The sequence below is a fragment of the Ahaetulla prasina genome, chromosome 3 (genome assembly GCF_028640845.1).
Source record: "Ahaetulla prasina isolate Xishuangbanna chromosome 3, ASM2864084v1, whole genome shotgun sequence".
NCBI lineage: Eukaryota > Metazoa > Chordata > Lepidosauria > Squamata > Colubridae > Ahaetulla > Ahaetulla prasina.
The window spans coordinates 178,342,155-178,365,913 of NC_080541.1; the positions used below are offsets into that span (position 1 = coordinate 178,342,155).

Sequence of the window (23,759 nt, forward strand, 5' to 3'; positions counted from 1 at the left end):
TCTTATTCAGGAAGGGACCGCGGACGTTATGGGCATTACGGAGACCTGGTTGGGCACCGAAGGGGGGGTCCCCCTAGTGGAGATGTGCCCACCAGGCTTCCGAGCATTCCATCAGCCGAGGGCCCAGGGTAGGGGTGGAGGGGTGGCGGTTATCATTAAGGAGAGTCTCGAGCCGAGGGAAACCACTGTGCCTCAGATAGCTGGGTGTGAATCCCTCTTCGTGAAGTGGGGTCGTAGAACTCAGGTGGGCTTGTTGATCACGTACCTGGCTCCTTGCTGCGTGACTACAGCCCTGCCTGAGCTGTTGGAGTTGCTGGCCGGGTTGGCAGTTGAAACCCCCAGACTGTTGGTCATGGGGGATTTCAATTTGCCATCAGCCGGCGTAGCATCTTCGGCAGCTCAGGAGTTCATGGCTTCCATGACGGCCATGGACCTGATTCAGTTAATTGACGGCCCTACCCACGTCGGGGGAGGTACCCTAGATCTGATTTTTATCTCTGGCCAGTGGTCTAATGATCTGGTTTTAAATGATTTAGTTGTTGAACCTTTGTCATGGTCAGATCATTTTCTCCTTCGTCTAGACTTTCTGACCGCTACCCACCACCGCAGGGAGACGGAACCAATGCGCTGGTTCCGTCCCAGGCGCCTGATGGACCCGGAGAGGTTCCTGACGGAGCTTGGGCGGTTCCCGAACACCTGGCCCACGACTTGACTGAAGAGCTAGTTGCGGCCTGGGAACGGGCCGCGGCTGGAGCTTTGGACCGTGTCGTGCCTTTGCGGCCTCTGACCCGGCGTCGGTCTCAACCAGCTCCTTGGTTCTCCGAGGAGCTGAGGGAGATGAAGCGCCGGAGAAGACGCCTAGAGAGTGCCTGGGGGTCCAGCCGCTCTGGGGCTGACCGGACACTAGTTAGGTCCTATAGTAGGACCTACCTAGTGGCAATGAGGGCTGCGGTTGCCTCACGCTTCCTCCTCATTGCGTCAGCAGATAACCGCCCGGCCGCCCTGTTTCGGGTGACCCGCTCTCTCCTTCAACAGGAGGGGCGGGAGGACCCCCTACAAGGGCGTGCCGAGGAGTTTAACGGTTATCTATACGACAAAATCGTTCAGCTTCGGGACGGATTGGATCAAAATTGGGTAGATCCAGGCGAGGGTTCTGAGGCCCGTCTTGTTGAGGTGGTTTGGGATGACTTTGATCCTGTGACCCCGAGGACATGGACAGGTTGCTGCAGGCTGAACGCCACCACATGTTTACTGGATCCGTGCCCCTCCTGGTTAGTACTGGCTACTCAGGAGGTGACACGAGGCTGGCTCCAGGGGATTACAAATGCTTCTTTGCGGGAGGGGGTCTTTCCCGCGGCCTTGAAAGAGGCAGTGGTGAGACCCCTCCTCAAGAAGCCTTCCCTGGACCCAGCTGTTTTAGGGAACTACCGGCCAGTCTCCAATCTTCACGGCGAAGGTTGTTGAGAGTGTGGTGGCATGTCAGCTACCCCAGTACCTGGATGAAGCTGTCTATCTAGACCTGCTCCAGTCCGGCTTCCGCCCGGATACAGTACGGAGACAGCTTTGGTCGCACTGGTGGATGATCTCTGGAGGGCCAGGGATAGGGGTTATTCCTCTACCCTGGTCCTATTAGACCTCTCAGCAGCTTTTGATACCATCGACCATGGTATCCTGCTGCGCCGGTTGGAGGGGTTGGGAGTGGGAGGCACCGTTTATCGGTGGTTCTCCTCCTACCTCTCTGATCGGACGCAGACGGTGTTGACAGGGGGCAGAGATCGACCCAAGGTGCCTCATGTGGGGTGCCGCAGGGGTCGATCCTCTCACCCCTCCTGTTCAACATCTATATGAAGCCGCTGGGTGAGATCATCAGTGGCTTTGGGGTGAGATACCAACTGTACGCTGATGATACCCAGCTGTACTTTTCCACCCCGGGCCACCCCAGTGAAGCTGTCAAGTGCTGTCCCGGTGTCTGGAAGCCGTACGGGTCTGGATGGGGAGGAACAGGCTCAAACTTAATCCCTCCAAGACGGAGTGGCTGTGGATGCCGGCACCTCGGTACAGTCAGCTGCAGATGCGGCTGTCTGTCGGGGGGGAATCATTGGCCCCGATGGAGGAGGGACGCAACTTGGGCGTGCTCCTGGGTGGTCGGTTGTCCTTTGGAGGCCAGTTGGCAAACATCTTCAGGAGAGCATTTTACCAGGTTCGCCTGATCCGCCAGTTGCGCCCTTCCTGGACCGGGATGCCTTATGCACAGCCACCCATGCTCTCGTTACCTCTCGCCTGGACTACTGCAATGCTCTCTACATGGGGCTCCCCTTGAAGAGCACCCGGAGACTTCAGCTAGTTCAGAACGCGGCTGCGCGGGTTATTGAGGGAGCGTCTCGGAGCTCCCATATAACACCTATCCTGCGCAGACTGCACTGGCTACCTGTTGTTTTCCGGGTGCGCTTCAAGGTATTGGTTACCACCTTTAAAGCGCTCCATGGCTTAGGACCGGGCTATCTACGGGACCGCCTACTGCCGGCTTCTATCTCCCATCGTCCGGTACGCTCCCACAGAGAGGGACTCCTCAGGGTGCCGTCAGCCAAACAGTGTCGACTGGCGGCCCCCAGGGGGAGGGCCTTCTCTGTGGGGGCTCCGACCCTGTGGAACGAACTTCCCCTCGGACTTCGACAATTACCTGACCTTAGGACCTTTCGCCACGAACTTAAAACTTATTTATTCTGTATGGCTGGACTAGCCTGATTCTTATTTTTATTGGATGGGTTTTTAAAATTCTGTGATTTTACGGGGAAGTACGTTTTTTAATATTTTGGGCATTTAAATTAGTTTTTTAAGGGATGTTTTTAATTATTGTGTGTATGTATATTTTATCTGCCTGTTCACCGCCCTGAGTCCTTCGGGAGAAGGGCGGTATACAAATTAAAATATTATTATTATTATTATTATTATTATTATTAAGAATAAAACTTAAGGTATCTATTGACAGCATCTTGACAGCTGATGAAACATGGGCTCATCATTATGACCTAGAAATGAAAAATCAATCCATGGAATATCAAAAAGCTTCACCTGCAAAAGGAAAAAAAAATCAAAACTCCGGTAGGAAAACTCGTGTTACATTTTTGGGGGTGCAGATTGTGTTATGGACAAGGATTTCTTGAACCTAGCACCACTAATACCTCAGAACATAACACTGAAAAAGGAAAAGGATAATTTAATGAGCATCTATTTGATTCAAATGAAGGGGTGAAAAGGACTGTCAGAAGCTGATTGAAGAGACAAAGTTTGCTTTAATGGTGTGGAGACAATAACTTGGTACTTAACACCAATAAGACCAAAGAGCTTATAATGGACTATAGAAGGAATAGATCAGACATCCAGCCTTTGGTTATCAATGGACACCAAGTGGAGCAAATGGCTAGTTTTAAGTTTCTGGGTGTTATCATAAAAGAGGACCTGATCTGGGGGCACTCACATTGCAACACTCATCAAAAAGGCCCAGCAGAGATTATACTACCTGAGACTTCTCAGGAAACAACTGAACAAAAAACTGCTGGTGACCTATCATTTCACCATAGAGAGTATTTTAATTTACTGTACCTGTGTATGGTTTGCCAATTGCATAGTGGCAGATAGGACAGCACTCCAGAGGGTTAACATCATTGCCCAGAGGTTGCCCTCTCCCCTCTTTGGAAGAGCTTTATAGCTTCCGCTGCCTTAAGAAAGTTCAAAACATTTTTAAAGATCCATCTCATCCTGGGCACCCTTTTTTTGAACTATTACCATCTGGCAGACAGTACAGGATAATAAAAACAAGGACACATAGGCTGAAAAACAGCTTCTATTCCAGGGCAGTAACTATATTGAATTCTGCTATATAGGGCAATATTAATGCAATATTGGGTTTTCAGTTCAATTGTATAGAATGTGAAGGATGTATGTTTTTGTTTTATTTTTATAATAATGTACACTGAAGATGGCATTTAATTTCATTGTATGAGGTGCAACGACAAAGTAAACTAAACTAAGTGTAGAGTTCTTGCCCATCATTGGTAGAAGAGGCTTGTCTATCACTGGTTGAAATGTATAGAGCATGATGGTGATTATGTAGAAAAGTAAATACAATTACTAAAGAGCTCATTTCAAAGATTATTTTCTTATTTATTAAAATATCTAAACTAAGGCAGTGGCATTACTTTTTAGTCAGTTAAAATCTGGTAATGAGTGCTTTGTTATTTCAAATGGTTATTGAAAATGGTAATTATTACCATTATTGAAAATTAGTAATTATTTAATTAATTATAATTATTAGTAATTATTTAATCAGAAGTTTAGTTGAAGCTCTAATTATGAACTCAACTTTAGTAGCCATAATTGGTTTAAAAGTGTAACAATTTCTCTGAGTCCCAGGTGACAATTGAAAGACTTGAATCCTTTCTATTCTTAGAATTGAATAGTTGCTTAAGTTTCTCAGAACTTGAGGTTATTTTTAAATTATTTTTTGTTTGACACCATATAATTAGGCTTTGCTAAAATAAAGGAAGTAGATTAGCTTAAGCTCTCTCTTTCTTCAGTTCTGTTTTTCCACTGCATTTGCTTCTTTTCCCCTTGGTAAGAAATGCTTATATGGAATCTAATGTTTATAATATTTGAATAATAAACTATACAATGAATGTTTAGACATTCCTGGTTTTCTTCCTTTTGAGATTTAATCGACATTTTAATATTCCTTTGAAGGTTTATCAGCTTGCATTAAAGATCTGCCTCCATCTTCTTTTCGAAACCTTTAGTCATGTTCCTTTTTACTATCTTTCCAGCTTGCTTTGTTTGGGAAATTCTTGCCCAAAGCTGTACCCAATCTGGAATTTAAATCTGGTAATTTATTGTGGCTAGTGGGGAATTTCAAGTAATAGGAAAATACAAGGATGCCATTCCTCTTCTTCAAGAAATCTTATCAGAACCTAAGAATGAACCACTGGATATGCTGCATGCCCTACTCAAACAGAAGCTCAGGAAATGGAGATTCAGGTTTGGACAATTACAGGGCCGTCCCTAACTAGAGGGGAGGCTGAAATTGAAAAAGCTTGCAGGTTTAGACCCAAAGTTTATGTTTTAAGTAGAGGTCTCCTTAAGACTGAAACTAATAGTGAAGAAATTTTTCTGAGACCCTACTGGATGGCAGATGGAGTTGTGGGTTTTGTGACTGTTCACTTTTTATTTTAGCCACGTAAGGATTGGTCAGTCAGATGTATTCATTTTAGGAACTTCAGTTGGTTATTAGGCTTTTTTAAAATAACCACAGTGCACTGAGTGAAGAAAGGAAACATGACAAATATATAGCAGCTTGTGTTAATTATATTATTAGACTATATTCATTTGTGTTTATGATATAAAAAGGCATACTGAGCAATATGTTAGAACACTTAGTCCCTGTTCAAATTGTGATCTGGAATTTAATAAAGATGTCCTATTTATTATGATGATGATGATGATGATGATGATGATGATGATGATGATGATGCTCTTTTAGGTGTGGCAGCATAACTTCTTGTTATGAAAGCAATAGTAAACCCTTTCTTAAGAAGCTTATATTGGATGCTTTAAAGATTAGCAATTATAGACTCATCTCCCATGAATAAGGTGTTCAAGTGGGTGATAGTTTTCTAGCAGCAGGGATCCGGAATAAACAAATGATTTCAATCTATTTCAAGACTGCTTTGATCATCTGAAAAAATGGTTGAAGTTGACAAAGGGAATGTGACTCTTTGGTTCTGGATCTCTCAATGGCTTTCAAGACTATGAATTGTGAACATGGACTTCTAATCATACCATTCTGGATCACCCAAGAGGTTTGTGAATAAGAAACATGATTTTGCTCTAGTTCTTACTTTTTATTGATTTTAAATAGTATTACTTTGAGATATTTGTCTCAATACGTTATTTATTATATGATGTCCCTAATAGCTCCATCAAGATACATTTTTACAAAACTTGAAAAATTCTTACAACAGATAAAAGACACAAGTATTTAACAGCTTTTGATACAAGAAATGAGTAGTTCAAATCCATAGTGATGTTTTTTGACCTGGCTAACTTGTTTTCTTTATATTCATGAATGAATTATTTTGAAAAATGTTACACAAGTACATGATAGTATACTTAGATGACATACTAGTTTATTTCAAAGATCTCTCCCTGCATGTCACCCATGTCAGAAATGTATTGCAAAAAATATGGGACAAGCTCTTTGCTAAATTAGAAATATATACATTTCAGCTTCCACAATTAGACTATTTGGATTACAGAATCTCCACAGAAGCCATACAGATGGATCCAGTAAAGGTACAATCTATTCTGTCATGGCACCTGTCTCTTCCCCATAATGTGAAAAATGTGCAATGCTTTCTAGACTTTGCTAACTTCTATAGGAAAATGCATCCCTAATTTTGCTGACCACATCCCAACTCTTAACAAAGCATCAGTGACTCTCTTGGCTGACCCAAGAGCAAGTGATGTTTCCTTTCTTCTCACTCTCTTCACTGTCACACCAATCCCTCCTGCTGCTTTGTGGTGCAGACAAGTGCATCAGATGTGAACGATAGGAGCAGTCCTGCTCCAAGTGGAAAAGTGGAAGGGACAGATTTACTACTGTGTACCTTTAAAGAGTGCTCTTCCTAGCAGAAAGGAACTCTGGAATTTTTAATAAAGAGTTGCGGTGGTTTAAAAAAATACCTTTAAACAATGGAGACATCTAATGGAAGGAACAATCCATCCTATACAAATTAGTATAGACCATAAGCATTTTTAAAAATTCCAAAACATGTAATCTCTCATCTTGTATCAAATCAGGTGGCCTCTGGTTTTTATATCTCATATATCCCAGGCTCCCAAAGCAAAGTTCCAGACAGACACAAATATAAGCCATTTGCCCCAGTCACCTCTTCTTCCACCCCGCAAAAGTACTCTATCCATACAACTTTTGAGTTGCACCATAAACCTGAACCAACATGAAAATCTCGGAGTAGGAAGACAGACTGTTGATATATTTGATCAGATTAGGGCTGATGCATATGCCATAGCCCAGATGGATGACTTCCAAAATGCTGTTGTGCCTTTCATAGTGGAGGGAGGACAACTGTTGAACAATGGATGTTTATATGTTCCCCTTCCCTAAGGTACTACGGTTGTGCCACAGCAACAAAATAGCAGGATACAGGAAGATATTTAAAACCCAACATAAACTTCAGAGATCCCAACATAGACTTCAGAAATTTTTTATGGCTTCATATCTGTGCCAACATTAAGGCACTGTATTTCTTCTTGTCATGTCAGTCATAGATCAAAACCAATCCCTAGTTAGACAGCTGGGAAATTGTAGCAACTAGACACCCCATTGCAGCTCTGGGACACTGTTTCACTAGATTTTATCACTGATCTTTTCCCAGTGCAGAGATATACTAGTATGAGATATACTTGGTTTATTTACCAAATTGGCTCTTCTTTGTTTGTTTGTTTGTTTGCAACTGCCTCCCAATGACCCAGGAAACAGATCGATTCTTTTTCTCAATTCTTTTTGAATCACATCTTTCAATATTAAGTCAGTCATTTGATCGGAGATGGAGGAAATAATTCACTCCATATTTTGAAAGGCCTTCTTGCACTTATTAAATATTAAAATCATTTTCTTCCTCACATCAATGAAGTCCAATGAAGAATCTGAGAAAGTTAATTAACTGTCGCAGAAATATTTAAGATTCTATATTTCATACCAACAAGACTGGTGGAATGAAATGGAATGGAATAAAATAGAACTGGAAGGGACCTTGGAGGTCTTCTAGTCCAACACCCTGTTCAAACAGTAAACCCTATACCAGGCATGTCCTGGCAGCCCATGGCCGAATGGGTCACGTGCAGGCCACCAGCTCTTCAAAGGCAAAAAAACATGATACATCACAATATGTCACGTGACACATTTCTTCTTAGTTCTAGGTTGCTTCTCTCCTTGATTAGTTTCCATCCATTGCTTCTTGTCCTGCTCTCAGGTGCTTTTGGCTTGACTCCCTCTCCCTCTTCGTGGCAACCCCTGAAATATTGGAACACACCAGTGTTCCTAGTGATCTCACACTGATCTCATACCTCTTGCTGAAGTTGCTTACAACAATGCAACACATTTGCTTTGTCTCTGTTACAGGCAACTTATGGATTCCATCCATGGGTCTTACCAACAGCCAGGCAAAAAAGCTCCAGTCCTTGTGTTGTAGATTTCCTGCATGAGAAACAAGCAGCCCACAGAAATAGCTCAAAGTAGCAAAGGCCACATACCAAAAAAAAAACCAAAAACCAAAAAACCCAGCAGTTCCATGCAGACAAGAGAGCTAAAATTACAGAATGGGATTGGATGTGGCTTTCTACAAAATTTCTGACCATGAGAAACGAGACTTGAAATTTGTTTCCTAATGATTAAGCAAATAACACAGAAACATTTTGTTTGCAATTGCAAGCATTAGTGAAAGTTCTTCTATTGGTCTTTGTGAAAAAAGGCACTCCCCTGCATTCTGCATTTACAAATGACAACCCTCCCATACTGATAAACAGGGAGGGAGACTATGAGGTAGAAGTAGTGCTAGACTCCTACATACAGAGGAAAGATGGCTAAGTATTTGATATATTGGAATGGCTATTCAGAGCTGGAGAGGTCTTAGGAGGCAGCAATACTGTAGATGTGCACATGCCACAATTGGTGCTCTGCTTTCATGACCAATCTCCTAACATCTAGGCAACTACCAGCCTTACGAGTTAGGTGTTGACCAAGATGAACAGGAATAGCTTTTCCATGGGGTAAAGGGCACCTCAAGGATAGCAAGAGACCAAGTAGGGGACAAAAGAAATAATCTAGCTACTTCCATATCAGGCATTCAGGACTTGAGGGGAGGACACAGATTCCCAATGAAGGGGCGGCTACCCCATCTACAGGCACAGTTCATTTACAAGATACCTTGTATGATCTTGAGGAGTTACCAGCCAAAGAGAGGAATGACAGAGTTTCATTTTGTACTTACAGTCCACAATCATTTTCAGCTGGGAAAGATGAATCTGAAGGGGAGAGTGATGTAATGGTATTGGAAGACAGGGTGAAGATATACTGTCTAGGGAATAGTCAGATAAGGGACAACATAGTCCATGACTGGATAGTGGGCAGGGCAAGAGCCTCAAAAGGGACTGTCCCTAGATTCTCAGGTTATAAAAGAGACAGTGGGAGAATTGTGCTCTCAGACTTGCAAGTTTCTATTAATGTAGCTTTACAAGAAAGCCAAGTTAACTTATCAGGTCTTGTCTGGTAAGGGTGATGCAAGTTCAAGTATTGGTGTGATTTGCTTTAATGACTGCTAGCAATCCAGATTAAATCGGATTAAAGATAATGCCATATGCTGACATTGAATGGAAATGATTATTAGGAGGAATGATAGTTACAACAGGAAGGTAGAGTTACAGTTTCCCAAAAGAGTAGGTGCACACTTTGAGATTGGTTCTCAGTCTCGTTCTCTTTAGTTTCCCAAAGAGAGTAATATTTAAGCATATATTTTATCAATTCCTGCCAATTTGCCAAATCTGTTCCTTTCTGGAAGAAAATGATCTTAAAACTATTATGAACGAAACCAAAAAATGTATCCCAGGATAATATTGCAGGATGCAATCTGAGTTGGTCACCGGTACCAGATATGTTCTTCCAAGCTTTCAGATTCATGCTGGAGCCCATCCTCAGGGTGCATCCTAGAGATTGAGAAGTTTCCTGAGGATGGGTTCCAGCATGAAAGCTTGGAAGAACAAACATCTGGTCCTAGTGACTGATTCAGATTATATCCTAAAACTATTGTACTCATGCTAATATCCTCCAGGCTTAACTATTATTATATACTCTATGATAGACTGTTTTTGGATCTACTCTAGAAACTTCACTTTGTCAACAGTTCAGGTCCCTTTTTATTTATTTATTTTATTTATTTATTTATTTTGTCACAACAATATATGTAGGTATCATACAAAAGATTATATAGTATATAAACACATATATGTGTTTAAGGAGGTATAAGGAGGTATAAGCATATATATAGGAAAAGAAAAGAAAAACAATAGGACAGGAACGGTAGGCACGTTTGTGCGCTTATGCATGCCCCTTATGGTCCTCTTAGGAATGGGGTGAGGTCAACAGTAGAAAGTTTTTGGATAAAACTTTTAGGATTATGGGAAGAGACCACAGAGTCAGGTAAAGTATTCCAAGCACTGATGATTCTGTTACAGAAGTCATATTTTCTGCAATCTAGATTAAAGCGGTTGACATTAAGTTTAAATCTATTAGTTGCTCTAGTATTATTGCAATTAAAGCTGAAGTAGTCTTTAACAGGAAGGACATTACAATAGATGATTCTGTGAGTTAAGCTTAGGTCATGTCGAAGGCGACGGAGTTCCAAGTTATCTAAGCCTAGGATTTCAAGTCTGGTGGGATAGGGTATTTTATTGTTTTCAGAGGAATGGAGAACTCTTCTTGTAAAATATTTCTGGACACGTTCAATTGTATTGATGTCAGAGATGTGGTGAGGATTCCAAACAGGCGAGCTGTATTCTAGAATTGGTCTAGCAAATGTTTTATATGCTCTGGTTAGTAGTGTGGTGTTTTTGGAAAAGAAGCTACGCAAAATTAGGTTTACAACTCTTAGAGCTTTTTTTGCTATGTAGTTGCAGTGGGCTTTGGCACTTAGATCATTTGACATGAGAACTCCAAGGTCTTTAACGGGGTCGTCTGTAAGGTAATGTCCATCTAATATGTATTTAGTTTTTGGGTTCTTTTTTCCTATATGTAAGACTGAGCATTTGCTGGTTGAAATTTGGAGCTGTCAATTTTTAGCCCAAGTGGTTAGATGATCAAGGTCGTTTTGAATGATAGAAGTATTGTCTGTGGTGTTAAATAGTTTGACATCATCAGCAAAGAGAACACAATTACTTGAGATGTGGTCACAGAGATCATTAATGTATAGTATAAAGAGTGTTGGTCCAAGGACGCTGCCTTGAGGAACGCCACTCTTGACAGGAACAGGATTTGATAAAGCATTGCCAATTTTGACCACTTGTTGTCTGTTAGACAGAAAAGCAGATATCCATTTGTGGAGGGGTCCTGAGATGCCATAGGATGTTAGTTTTAGGAGAAGTTTATCGTGTACTACTGAGTCAAAAGCTTTGCAGAAGTCTATGTAGATTGCATCTATTGATTTGCCTTGATCGAGATTTGAAGTCCATATGTTTTTGCAGTGGAGAAGTTGTAAGTTACATGATAATTTTTTCCTGAAACCAAATTGTTTGTTGGAGAGTAGGTTGTTAGTTTCTAAGTGTGAGGTAATGGATTGGTTGATGATAGATTCCATGACTTTGCAGGTGACGCAGCAAAGGGAGATCGGTCTGTAATTTTCGACTAAGCTGGGGTCTCCTTTTTTGAAGATAGGGATGACTGTGGCTAGTGACCAAAGTTTGGGAAGAGAACTGGTAGTGAAAGCTTTATCAAAGATAATACTTAGGGGTTCTGCTATATTAACTTACAAGACATTTTTACAAGAATTTGTAGTCTAAATCACACTTTGACTGCTAATAGGTTTCCAGACAGAATGAGACAGTTTTGGTTTAAAGCCGTAACACCTCAGGCCCAGGTTATTTTTTAAAAAGTAATCTTTTATGTGGTCTTTTCTGTACACTAAAATAATTCAAAAGGTTTAACTATAGATGCCATGGGTTCCTTTTGCAGTAACTTAGTCTTTGCTGCATATACTCTGCTAAACTCAGGGAAATGATCACTACCTGGCCATTAGCGGACCTGCCCAGAAATCACTAGGTGTGAGACTTCCTTTGTAAGGTTGAGTCCAGTGGGGATTACCCACTTACCTTCCTTCCTGCAACTGGCAGTGGAGTTCCCCAGGCTCTTGAACTCTGGACAGGGAAGTACTTCACTAATCTGAGCTGATGTGCAGTTTGGGAATCCTCCTAGACTCATGGCTCCTTCTTGAGGAGCAGGTGGCAGAGTGGCTGGAGGCATGTTTTTGCACAGGTTTGTGTTGATGCACCAATTGCGCCATTTCCTGGACTAGGAGATTTTGCTCACGTGCTTTGGTCACCTCCGATCTGTATGAATAGAATAGAATTTTTTTTTATTGGCCAAGTGTGATTGGACACACAAGGAATTTGTCTTGGTGCATATGCTCTCAGTGTACATAAAAGAAAAGATACATTCATCAAGGTACAACATTTACAACACAATTGATGGTCAATATATCAATATAAATCATAAGGATTGCCAGCAACAAAGTTACAGTCATACAGTCATAAATGGAAAGAGATTGGTGATGGGAACTATGAGAAGATTAATAGTAGTGCAGATTTAGTCAATAGTTTGACAGTGTTGAGGGAATTATTTGTTTAGCAGAGTGATGGCCTTCGGGAAAAAACTGTTCTTGTGTCTAGTTGTTCTGGTGTGCAGTGCTCTATAGCGTCGTTTTGAGGGTAGGAGTTGAAACAGTTTATGTCCTGGATGTGAGGGATCTGTAAATATTTTCACGGCCCTCTTCATGATTCGTGCAGTATACAGGTCCTCAATGGAAGGCAGGTTGGTAGCAATTATTTTTTCTGCAGTTCTAATTATCCTCTGAAGTCTGTGTCTTTCTTGTTGGGTTGCAGAACCGAACCAGACAGTTATAGAGGTGCAAATGCCAGACTCAATAATTCCTCTGTAGATCTGAATCAGCAGCTCCTTGGGCAGTTTGAGCTTACTGAATATCACTGCAATGCACTCTATTTGGAGCTAACCCTTAACACCATCCAGAAAATCCATCTGGTCCAGAATAGGTTTGCCCATTTAACACCTCTGTTGTACAAACTGCACTGGTTTCCAGTTCCTTTCTGGGTGCAAATCAAGGTACTGGTCATCATCTTTAAAGCTCCATATGGGACAGGGTCAGGCTATCTGTGGGACCATCTTTCTCTAAGAACATCTATTCATCCTACCAAGTCAGATAGGATGGGCATTCTCATAGTTCCTTCTCCTGAATATTATCAATTGATAGGATCTAGAAAGTAGGCCTTTTCTGTAGCAACCCTGCTCTATGGAGTAATTTGTTCCTTGAAGTTCAGCAAATCTCCACCCTTTTATTCTTCTGTGAGATTTTAAAAACCTGGCTTCCCTCCCCACCTCAAAGCATTGAGAGATGATTAGAGGCACATTAGAACTGATTGGCACCAGATTTTTGTTACTTTTTAATGTGTTAATTAGTAAGATTTATAGTTTTAAATTATTTTATGTTTGGTTGGTATTTTGATTGTCCAGAGTTGGTTGAAAGATGGACAGCCATATAAACATTTTAAATAAAAAAGATGAATGCTAGGTTTCAAAAAGGACCTCAAATATAACTTTGTAAATAGGCATTTATTTCTTGCTAATATAATTAATGTTGATATTTAAAATTCTGATCTTAGATCAATAACTTTGACTCTGATTTAATTCTTGGTACAATAACAGATGTAAAAAAACATAAAATATTTTGAGATGTAATTCTCTTCCTCATTATCTTTGCAGAACATCTTATCCTCATAATAATCAGTTAGAAGAACAATTCAGTAGATATAGAAAGTCTATATACTGGTGTTAAAATGGCAGGTTTTTGACAAAAATTCGTACTTGCTTCAGAATTATTTCCACCTTTAATATAACATATAAGCTGTATAATTCAATTGAAAAACACATTGAAAATTTAGGTGAAAAATAACTATAAAAAACTAGAATAATGTGATCTGTATAAGTGTTCACACCCTCTTAAAAGTAGGGATGTGGCTATGTTCAGAATTAACCAATCACATTCAAACTAATGTTAAATAGTAGTCAATATACACCCACCATCAATTAAAGTGACTCTGAAGCTCATATAAAGCTCAGCTATTCTAGTCAGATTTTTCTGACATTTACTCAGTTGCCTCTTACAGGAAAAGCCATGCTCTGCAAAGAGCTTATAAAGCATCAGAGGGATCTCATTGGCGGAAGGTATCACTCAGAAGAAGAGTAAAAAATATTTCCAAGGCATTGGATCAGGGGTGAAATGCTCCCGGTTCGGACTGGATTCCCTGATCCGGTAGTGATGGCGGAGGGTGGTTCAGAGAACCGGTAACAAAAATCCCTTCCTCCCCTTCCCCCCGCATGCCCAGCTGAGCCGCGCGATCATCAGAGGTTTTTTTTTATTTTTAAAAGCATTTTTTCTTCAGCCGAAAAAATGCTTTTAAAAGTAAAAAAAAAAAAGCCTCTGACGATCATGCGGCTCAGCTGGGATCGACAGAAACCTTTCAAAGCATTTTTTCTACAACCTCTTTGGCCGAAGAGGCTGTAAAAAATGCTTTGAAAGGGTTCTGGCGATCAGGCAACTCAGCCGGGATCGTCAGAACCCTTTAAAAACATTTTTTTTACAATCTCTTTGGCCGAAGAGGCTGTTAAAAAATGCTTTTAAAAGGCTCCTCTGGTGATCCCAGCTGAGTTGCCTGATCATCAGAGGCTTTTAAAAGCATTTTTTTACAACCTCTTCGGCTGAAGAGGTTGTAGAAAAAATGCTTTTAAAAGTAAAAAAAAAAAAGTTGGCCACGCTCACACAGTCACATTATCCCTCCCACCAAGCCATGCCCACAGAACCAGTAGTAACAAATTTTACACCACCCCTGCATTGGATATACCATGGAGCACAGTGAAGAGAGTCATTAACAAGTAAAGAATATATGGCATAACAATGACATTATCAAGAACCGGATGCCCCTCCAAAATTGATAAAACAAAAAAACGAAACAAAAAAACAAGAAGAAAACTGGTCTAAGAGGCTGCCAAGAGGCTTAAGCAACAATAAAGGAGCTGTGGGGAATTTCTGGTAAGTTCTGGTTGTATACTTCATATGTCAAAAATCTCCCATATTCTCCATATATATTTGGGCTGATCAAGTCTGACAAAAATATGTGAAAAAAATGTGTCATGATCTGATGAGACCAAGATTCAGGTCTTTTTGGCCATAATTCCAAAGAGTATGTTTAGTGCAAAAACAATACTGTGCATCACCGAAAGTACATCATACCCATAATGAAGCAGGGGATGGCAGCATTATGCTTTGAGACTGCTTTTCTTCATCTGGAACTGGGGCTTTACTCAAGGTAGAGGAAATTATGAACAGTTCCAGATATCAATAAATTTTGGCATAAAATCCCCAGGTCTCTGCTAAAATGCTGAAATTGAAGATGAATTTCAGCTTTCACCACACAACAACCCAAACCACACCTCCAACTCAATAGAAGAATGGCTTAACCAGAAGAGGATCAAAGTATTGGAATGGCCCAGCCCTGAACTGAATCCAATTGAAAATCCATGGGGTGGCCTGAAGAAGGCTGTGCACAGGAGATGCCCTTGCAAATCTAACAGATTTGGAGCACTTTTGCAAGGAAGAGTGGGCAAAGATTCCCAAGGCAAGATGTGTCATGCTGATAGGTCCCTATCTCAAAAGACTGAATGCTGTATCAAAAGGTGCTTCAATAAAGTATTAGTTTAAGGGTATGCATCTTTATGTAATCCTGTTATTGTACATTTTTATCCCCCATCCCCCCAAAAAAGATTTCCGTTCATTTTTCAATTGAATTTAAGAGTTTATATGTTATATTAAAGGTGGAAAATATTCTGAAGTGATTTATCTATGTTTTTTTTATATCTCAAAAACCTGCCATTTTAATAGGAGTTTCTATATCCACTGTATGTCACTTCTTGTTATGCATTTATTTTTAGGCAGAATATGATTCTGACAATATGAACCTGGAATTCTGGGCATTTATTATTTCTGGGCATCTAATATTTACTATTCTCCTTAAATATTTGTACATTTTAAAAATCTGTTATCATCAGTTTCCACTTGTATGCTCAACAATGTGTAAACATCACGAAGTAAAGTGATAAAACCCTACCACTTTATGTTTTTATGAGATTTAGGTTTTATATATTATACCATGTATGTCACATTTGATCACAGAATTAAGTCATAGAATGTTTTTTCATTATTTTGAAACACAAATCATAAAAATAATAGTTAAGCATTAAAAAAAATTCAGTAATGGAAAGGAATGAAGAGAACCAATGAAAATTGATGTTGTACACCCATTTGTGAAACAGTCCTATCTCCAAAATGTTAAATGCAGCTCCAGCCACCTAGATTAGTTAATGTCTAGAAAACCAGTAGGGTGGTGAATACAGGTAGTCCTCAACCTACAGCAGTTTATTTAGTGAAGCAAAGTCAATGGCAACAGATTCACTTAACAACTGTGTTATTAATTTAACAACTGCAGTGATATACTTAACTGTAGCAAGAAAGGTTGTAAAATGGAGCAAAACTCACTTAACAAAGGTCTCTCTTAGCGACAGAAATTTTGGGTTCAATTGTGGTCATAAGTCAAGGATTACCTGTACTTCAGGTATTAAACTCAAGATCATTCTTGGACATGACAGTTCATTGGATGATTTTGAGATAATCATTAACTCACAGGCTTATGGCACAAAACCTGTGAAGGAGGATGCGCTGTGTACATTGCCTTGACTTCTTGGAAGAAAGGTGACCTAGCTGTTGAACAAAGAAAAGAAAGGTGAGCATACATCCATGTGGAAGTCGGTATCCTCTTCTCCTGCTAGCATAGAGAATCCCATTCCCGCTTGTGTTGTAGGCACATTTTAAGGCATTTCTGGGTTGCAAGTGACATAACTGTTGCCAGTGGGATGCCTGTGGGGGCTCCTTTCATATCTCCATCAAGGAGCTGGAGCCAATCACAGGAGCTCATCAGTGATGGATTGCTACCAGTTCGGACCGGTTCTTGAGAACCGTTGGCAAAAATCTGGCCAAGTTCGCAGTACCAGTAACAATTCCCAGCTGGCCACGCCCCCGAACCGGTTCCCTTGGCCGAAGAGGTTGTAAAAAAAAGGTTTTAAAAGGCTCCTCTGGCGATCCCAGCTGAATTGCCTGATCACCAGAACCTTTAAAAAACATGTTTTCTACAAGCTCTTCAGCTGTAGAACCTTTAAAAAACATGTTTTCTACAAGCTCTTCATCCTTTTAAGAGGTTTGAGCTATGATGAGGCAACTTCAGCTGGCATCGTCAGAGGAGCCGTTTAAAATCTTTTTTTCCTCTGGTGATCCCAGATGAGTTTCCTGATCACCACAGGCTTTTAAAATCACTTTTTTTACAACCTCTTACAACAGTCCCCACCCATGCCCATCCAATTGCCCCCTCCTCAGTTACCTAATTACTGCTCCTTTCGGGCTCGCAAAGCCATGGCTTCTGCAATCAGTTGCATCAGCTAGCAACTCAATCTGCCTACCTGCAATCCATCTCCTCGGTGAGCAACTCAATCTGCCTGCCTCAATTGGGTAAGTAAACTATTAAAAAATAGTTAATAGGTTTTTTTTTAAGGAGTTGGGTTTTTAGACAGCAATTAAAAGTTAAGGAAGTTTTAAATTTAGCTGCTTTTATCTAAAACAGGGGTTTCCAACCTTAGTAACTTTAAGGCTTGTGGACTTAAACTCCCAGAGTTCCTCAGCCAGCTTTCCTGGATGAGGAACTCTGGGAGTTGAAGTCCACAAACCTTAAAGTTACTAAGGTTGGAGACCCCTGATCTAAAAAAATATTAATAAAATAAAATAATAAAATAAAATATTTGTGCAGCTTTCTGAGATTTGGGGTGTTTCTGTAGTATTTCACTCTAACTACACAAACACATAAAATCTCACAAAGCTGTATGTGGCATTTTGTGTGTGTGTGTATGTGTGTGTAAGTCAGTTGTATTGTGTTGTGTTGTTGTGTGTAAAGTGTGAAAGTTGGTTTTTGAGCTTTTTCTGGCTGTGTGAAGTTCCTGCTTGTTGCAGGGACCATTTTGGGTGAGGTGCAGCTTTACATTGTGTGTGTCAGTTGTGTTGTATTGTGTGTGTGTAAAGTGTGAAAGTTGGTTTTTGAGCTTTTTGTGGCTGAGGGAGGTTCCTGCTTGTTGCAGGGGCCATTTTGGGTGAAGTGCAGCTGCTTTTACATTGTGTGTGTCAGTTGTGTTGTGTTGTGTTGTGTATGTGTGTGTGTGTAAAGTGTGAAAGTTGATTTTTGAGCTTTTTGTGGCTGTGTGAGATTCCTGTTTGTTGCAGGGGCCATTTTGGGTGAAGTGTAGCTGCTTTTACATTGTGTGTGAGTCAGTTGTGTTGTGTTGTGTGGGTGTAAAGTGTGAAAGTTGTTTTTTGGTACCTCTTATTGTTTTGTATACTTTATTATTTTTATTATTTGTTGTTATTGGCCATGCCCACCCAGTCACATGCCCACCAAGCCATGTCCAGTGTCACATGACCATCAAGCCACGGCCACAAAATAAGCCAAACCCACAGAACCGGTAGTAAAAAAATTTAGAACCCACCCCTGGAGCTCATTCCACCATGCAGCAGCACTCGGGTCTCAAACGCAGACTTGCTAATCTCCAACCCAGAGTCCTAAGGAGATGTGCCACTGCGCTTCTTAGCATAGATATGATACCATCATTCCACAGGAAAAAAAGAGAGTTACTTTCATAATGATAACAGCAAGGCAAGTATTATCTAACAGAAATATATACTATTTTGTCCAAGTACAAAATTGAATGACATGATGCTTATGGCCAGGAAGATGTCCCTAAATCATTGCAATGTTGAATTTGATTTTTGTACTAAATGGTATAGAATAAGGAAGCAACAACAGTCACATTTAGTTGAATCCATTGCAGCTGAGGTGATAAAAAATCAGTATCACTTAGTATGCCAGATTCTCACCCACACCTTATGCTTCTTATTATAATTCTCTTTCCCACTGGACTTGTAGTGTCAGTAATTTCTTATTAATCTCATACAATGTTGTGTTTGCCCATCCCTTTTACTTATGCAATAATAATAGCTAAATTGGAATAATGCGGAGGTTGCATCTCATAGCATCTATTTCTACACAGCAATGTGCTGAGTGAGTACTGTGCCAGGTTAGACAATGCTTGTTGAAGTTAAAGACTTCTTTGTCTGCATGTGAACATTATCTGACAGCTGGAATCTAGCCGCAGCAATAATTAGTGATCCAGATTTTTTAACCAAAACAGAAAAAACATGTGGTTAAGGAAATACATTATTGAAAGAGGTGTACAACCAGCGGAAGAATCCAAAAATATGTGTTTGGCTCATTTATCTCTGGAAAGAAAAACAAAAGAAAGTGACCTCCTCCTTTACAATCTTTACAAGCAGAATGATGATAAAGGGACAGAGGTGTAAATCCTAAACTCTCTTTAAACACTGTTATACCCCCTTGTGATGTCATGTGGCATTAACTCTGAACCTCTAATATTGCTTATACTGACAATAAATGTAGACTTTTATTTTATATAGACATCCCTTCCTCATCACCATCAGGCAGGTTTCTTTCTGGAATAGGACTGAACTGTAATTCTGCAATAGCCTAATTTTAGGGATAAGACCATGCTGTAACTCCTTTGGGAAATAAAATATTATTTCTTTTTTCATGTTTGTTTCTATTTACTTTATCAATCATTCAAAGGTACAATTTGTTCAACAACAATAATTAAAAATATAATTTAATATTATATCAAAATTTAATTTTGTTTCTCTTCTCTTAAGATTAAGCTTTATTCTTTTGGGCTTTAGATGTAACATAATTACAGTGTTCAGATAAATCTGTTTTGAAATTAAGCACAAAGATACGACATCATGCTGGGTGGTATGCCATACATACATATAGATAAATATATACACAATTATCTCGACCATTAGATTAGCTTTTTGTATGAACATTTAATACAGTCAACAAAGATATGGGGGATAAATTGGCTTGGAGTTCTTTGAGTTAAACTAATTTCCTTACCTCTAGTCAATCTGTTCATGTGAATAGCAATAACCAAATGTTAGTCCTCTCTTCCTGCTTTTGGAACACAGCTGACCTAGAGTGGCCATGCTAAAATGGGACTTCGTAGGCTTTTTGTCCCTGACCCATTTTATATTTTGCCTTCCTCCCCACTGAGGGCAAAAGAATGGATATCGCTACACTTGTTTATTTAAAAAAAAACAAATATAGGAAACCTTTATCTTTTCAAATATCTCAGCCTATTTTACATCACTGAAAATGATTACTCAGCAATTGACTGGGTTATCAGCAATCGTGCACTGTCAACAGAGAGAAGTAAATTAACCAAGAAGTAGTTGATTCAGATGTATCATTTATTTATTTATTTATTAAATTTGTTTGTTTGCCACTTATCTCGCTGCAAGGGTGGCTTACCACATTAAAATAAAACCATAAATATCAACTCAACATGGCCATAGGGTAGTGGCTAAATGTAAATGCTAAGTTGAAAAGTTTCCAATTTTTTCTTTCTATTTATAGCATGACTTCAAATGAGCCTCCAGTTTTAAAAATGAAATCAACCCACACCATTCAAAAATGAAATTGTACATTAAACTTTCTAAAATCAATACATACAGTGGTGTATTAACCATTAGGCAGACTAAGCACGTGCTTAGGGCACCAGGCCCAAAGGGGGCACCACAAAGTTGAGAAAGAACCCCCCCAATGAAGATTGGTTCTTCATTGAAAGGAGGGGGGCACCAAGATTTGTCTGTGCTTAGGGCACCAGTGAGCCTTAATCCACCATTGAATACATACCAAAACAATGAAAAGAAACAAAACCAAAGCTGTGACTTCATAAAACCGCTCAAAATCCACGATAAGTATCAATATAAATAATAGCATAAGTCTAAATTAAAATAACATTTTTAAAGAAATGGGGTGAAAAGATGTACTGACAACTATCAAAACGGAACTTTACTGGGAGAAAAATCCAATAGTTATGGAAATCGTTTTCTTGTTGTAGTAACAGTACTGAATTTTCAACAGTTGGGAAATCTACAAGAGTGTGTATACATAACATTAATACTTGTACTGAATAAAGTGTATATTTAGATATACCAAACAGCTTGAAATATATAAATTAGAGTATTTCAAGTTTAAGAACAATGGGTAACTAAAGACCCATTATTTATTTATTAAATTTATATGCTACCCAAATCATCATCAGGTGACTCTAGGCAACCTACATCAAAGGGCATGATGTGCCAGAGGGCGAGAGCCATGGCAGAAAAATATTTTTCTCCTGGATCCAGTTAGTCAGAATTCCTTGGCTAATGGTATCCACAGCATGCTCCTTCTGCTGGTGTAATACCATTATTACACCATTATTACATTAAATACTATTCGTACATATTAAATTAGATTTAAGTATTTTTTTACATTTACATTTCAATTAGAATAGAGCTGCAAGAGACCTTGGAGGTGTTCTAGCCCAGCCCCCTGCTCAAGCAGAAGACCCTATACCATTTCAGACCAGTGACTGTCAGTCTCTTCTTAAAAACCTGTAGTGATGAAGCACCAACAACTTCTAAAGGCAAGTTGTTCCACTTGTAAATTGTTCTCACTGTTAGGAAGTTTCTCTTTAATTCCAAGTTGCGTCTCTCCTTGATTAGTTTCCATCGTTTCTTGTTCTGCCCGCTGGGGTGCTTTGGAAAACAAGCTGACTCTCTCCTCTTTGCAGCAGCCCCTCAAATATTGGAACACTGCTATCATCCCCCCTCTCCCCAGTCCTTCTTTTCTCTAGACTAGCTAAACTCAAATCATTCTTCATATGTTTTAGTCTCCAAACCTTTAATCCACTTAGTTGTTCTTCTCTGCACTTGTTCCAAAGTGTCAACATCTTTTTTGTAATATGGTAGATGCAGTATTCCAGGTGTGGACTTACTAAGGCTTTATAAAGCAGTACTAATACTTCAAATGACTTTGATTCTATGCTACTGTTTATACAACCAAGGATTGTATTGCCTATTTTGGCTGCAACTGCACACTGCTGGCTCATATTTAAGTGATTGTCCATTAGGACTCCAAAATCTCTCACACAGTTGCTGTTTTTGAGCAGGTTTCGTCTAATCTGTACTTGTACTTTTGGTTTTTCCTGCCTAAATGTAAAACCTTGCTTTTCTCCACATTAAATTTCATTTTGTTGGCTAGGGCCCATTGTTCAAGTATGTCAAAATCTTTTTGAATCCTGAACTTGTCTTCTGGAGCGTTGGCTATTCCTCCTGCCAGTTTAGTGTCATCTGCAAATTTGATGAGTTCCCCTTCTATTCCTTCAACTAAATCATTTATGAAGATATTGAAGAGTACTGGGCCTAAGACAGAACCTTGTGGTAGCCCGCTGCATACTTCCCTCCATACAGCTGTAGTATCATTAAGGACTACTCATTAAGTATGGTTTGTCAGCCAATTATCAATCTATCTGGTGGTGATGCTGTCTATCCCACATTTTTCTAGCTTACCAAGAAGTAGACTGTGATCTACTTTGTCGAATGTCTTACTGACATCTAAGTATATTATGTTCACAGCATTTCGCTGGTCTATTAATTTACTCACTTTGTCAAAAATGAAATAAGATTGCTTTGGCATGATCTGTTTTTAACAAAACTATGCTGACTTTTAGTTATAACTTTATTTTTTTTTAGATGTTCGCAGATCTGTTTTTTTATTATCTTTTCCCAGGTATTAATGAATTTAATAACAGATATTAAATTGCTGTTTTAGAAGAGCAGAACTCAGCAACATCACCTCAGCATACTAGCATTCTCTAATTGTCCTTCTTAGGCAACACCACAAGGCAAATAGCAATAATCCACCATAGATTTTGATTACATTGATCAACTATTCGTTTCTCAAGAGATGAAGCTGCTTGCATATTGTTTCTGTTTTTAAAAAGGTGTTAATCAGGATACCAATGACCTAAAAAAAACTTTCCTCCCTCCTTTTTCAAACTATATCTGATCTTTTAGGATGCATTTATAAACGCATATAGAAAAGGATCTTTCAGGAAAGAAATGGCAAACTGAAGACAGTAGAGCAGATTACCATAAGAGAATGAAGAAACTGATTCTTCATTAATCCCACTCCATAGAAAGAGATGACTTAAAGTCACACAAAAGTGCTCCAGATACCTACTTCTTGTGAGGAGACTGTAAGACATGGTCTCTGGTGGGTTTAGAGCCTGTAAGAGATGAGGGAATAGCTATCTTATTGCTCAAACCATGGTTGGTCCGTTCAAAAGGACACAGGTTTTCTTACCTCCTTTTCTAATCACTTTCAGAAAGTGCTTAACTGCTTTTCAGCTATTAGGATCCTTAGATCAACAGGTTTTACAGCACCAGGTAAGTTTCCTTCAATCCTTAGATAGAGAAGTTTTAAGTACAAGGCCTTACTTACTTTTTTTTTGGAATAAACTGCAAATGGCCATTAGAATTTTGATTTTGGAAAGTTATAAACAGACTAAGGTACAAATGCCCAAGCAGGGGACCAAAGCAAAGATGGCATGCACAATTAATCCAGACATGGATCCAGGTAATCCAAAAAAGGATCCTGCACCTGTGGTAAAATCAGGGGTAGAATGCTACGGGATCGAACCGGATCAGGCGAGTAGATAGCGGAGATTGGGTCTGGTTTGCCGAATTGGTAGCAATCGCTGGCTAGCCACTCCCCCGAACCAGTCCACGGCCCGCAGTCCAGCCTTTGCAAGCTGGACACTGGGACACCAGGAAGGCAGCTGCGCCATCTGCCCG

General features: G+C 39.9%; 1 long non-coding RNA gene across 2 annotated transcripts; it reads right to left on the reverse strand.

Moving 5' to 3' along the window:
- Positions 1–5,563: 5,563 nt before the first annotated feature.
- On the reverse strand, positions 5,564–23,759 carry LOC131194339 (uncharacterized). Of its 2 annotated transcripts, XR_009154146.1 has the most exons (4): positions 18,494–23,759; positions 16,511–16,667; positions 11,932–12,168; positions 5,564–8,269 (listed from the first exon to the last, which is right to left on the reverse strand). It is a non-coding gene; the product is annotated as an uncharacterized LOC131194339 (long non-coding RNA). The 2 variants fall into 2 exon arrangements; XR_009154145.1 differs by lacking the exon at positions 5,564–8,269 and having other exon boundaries at positions 11,429–12,168.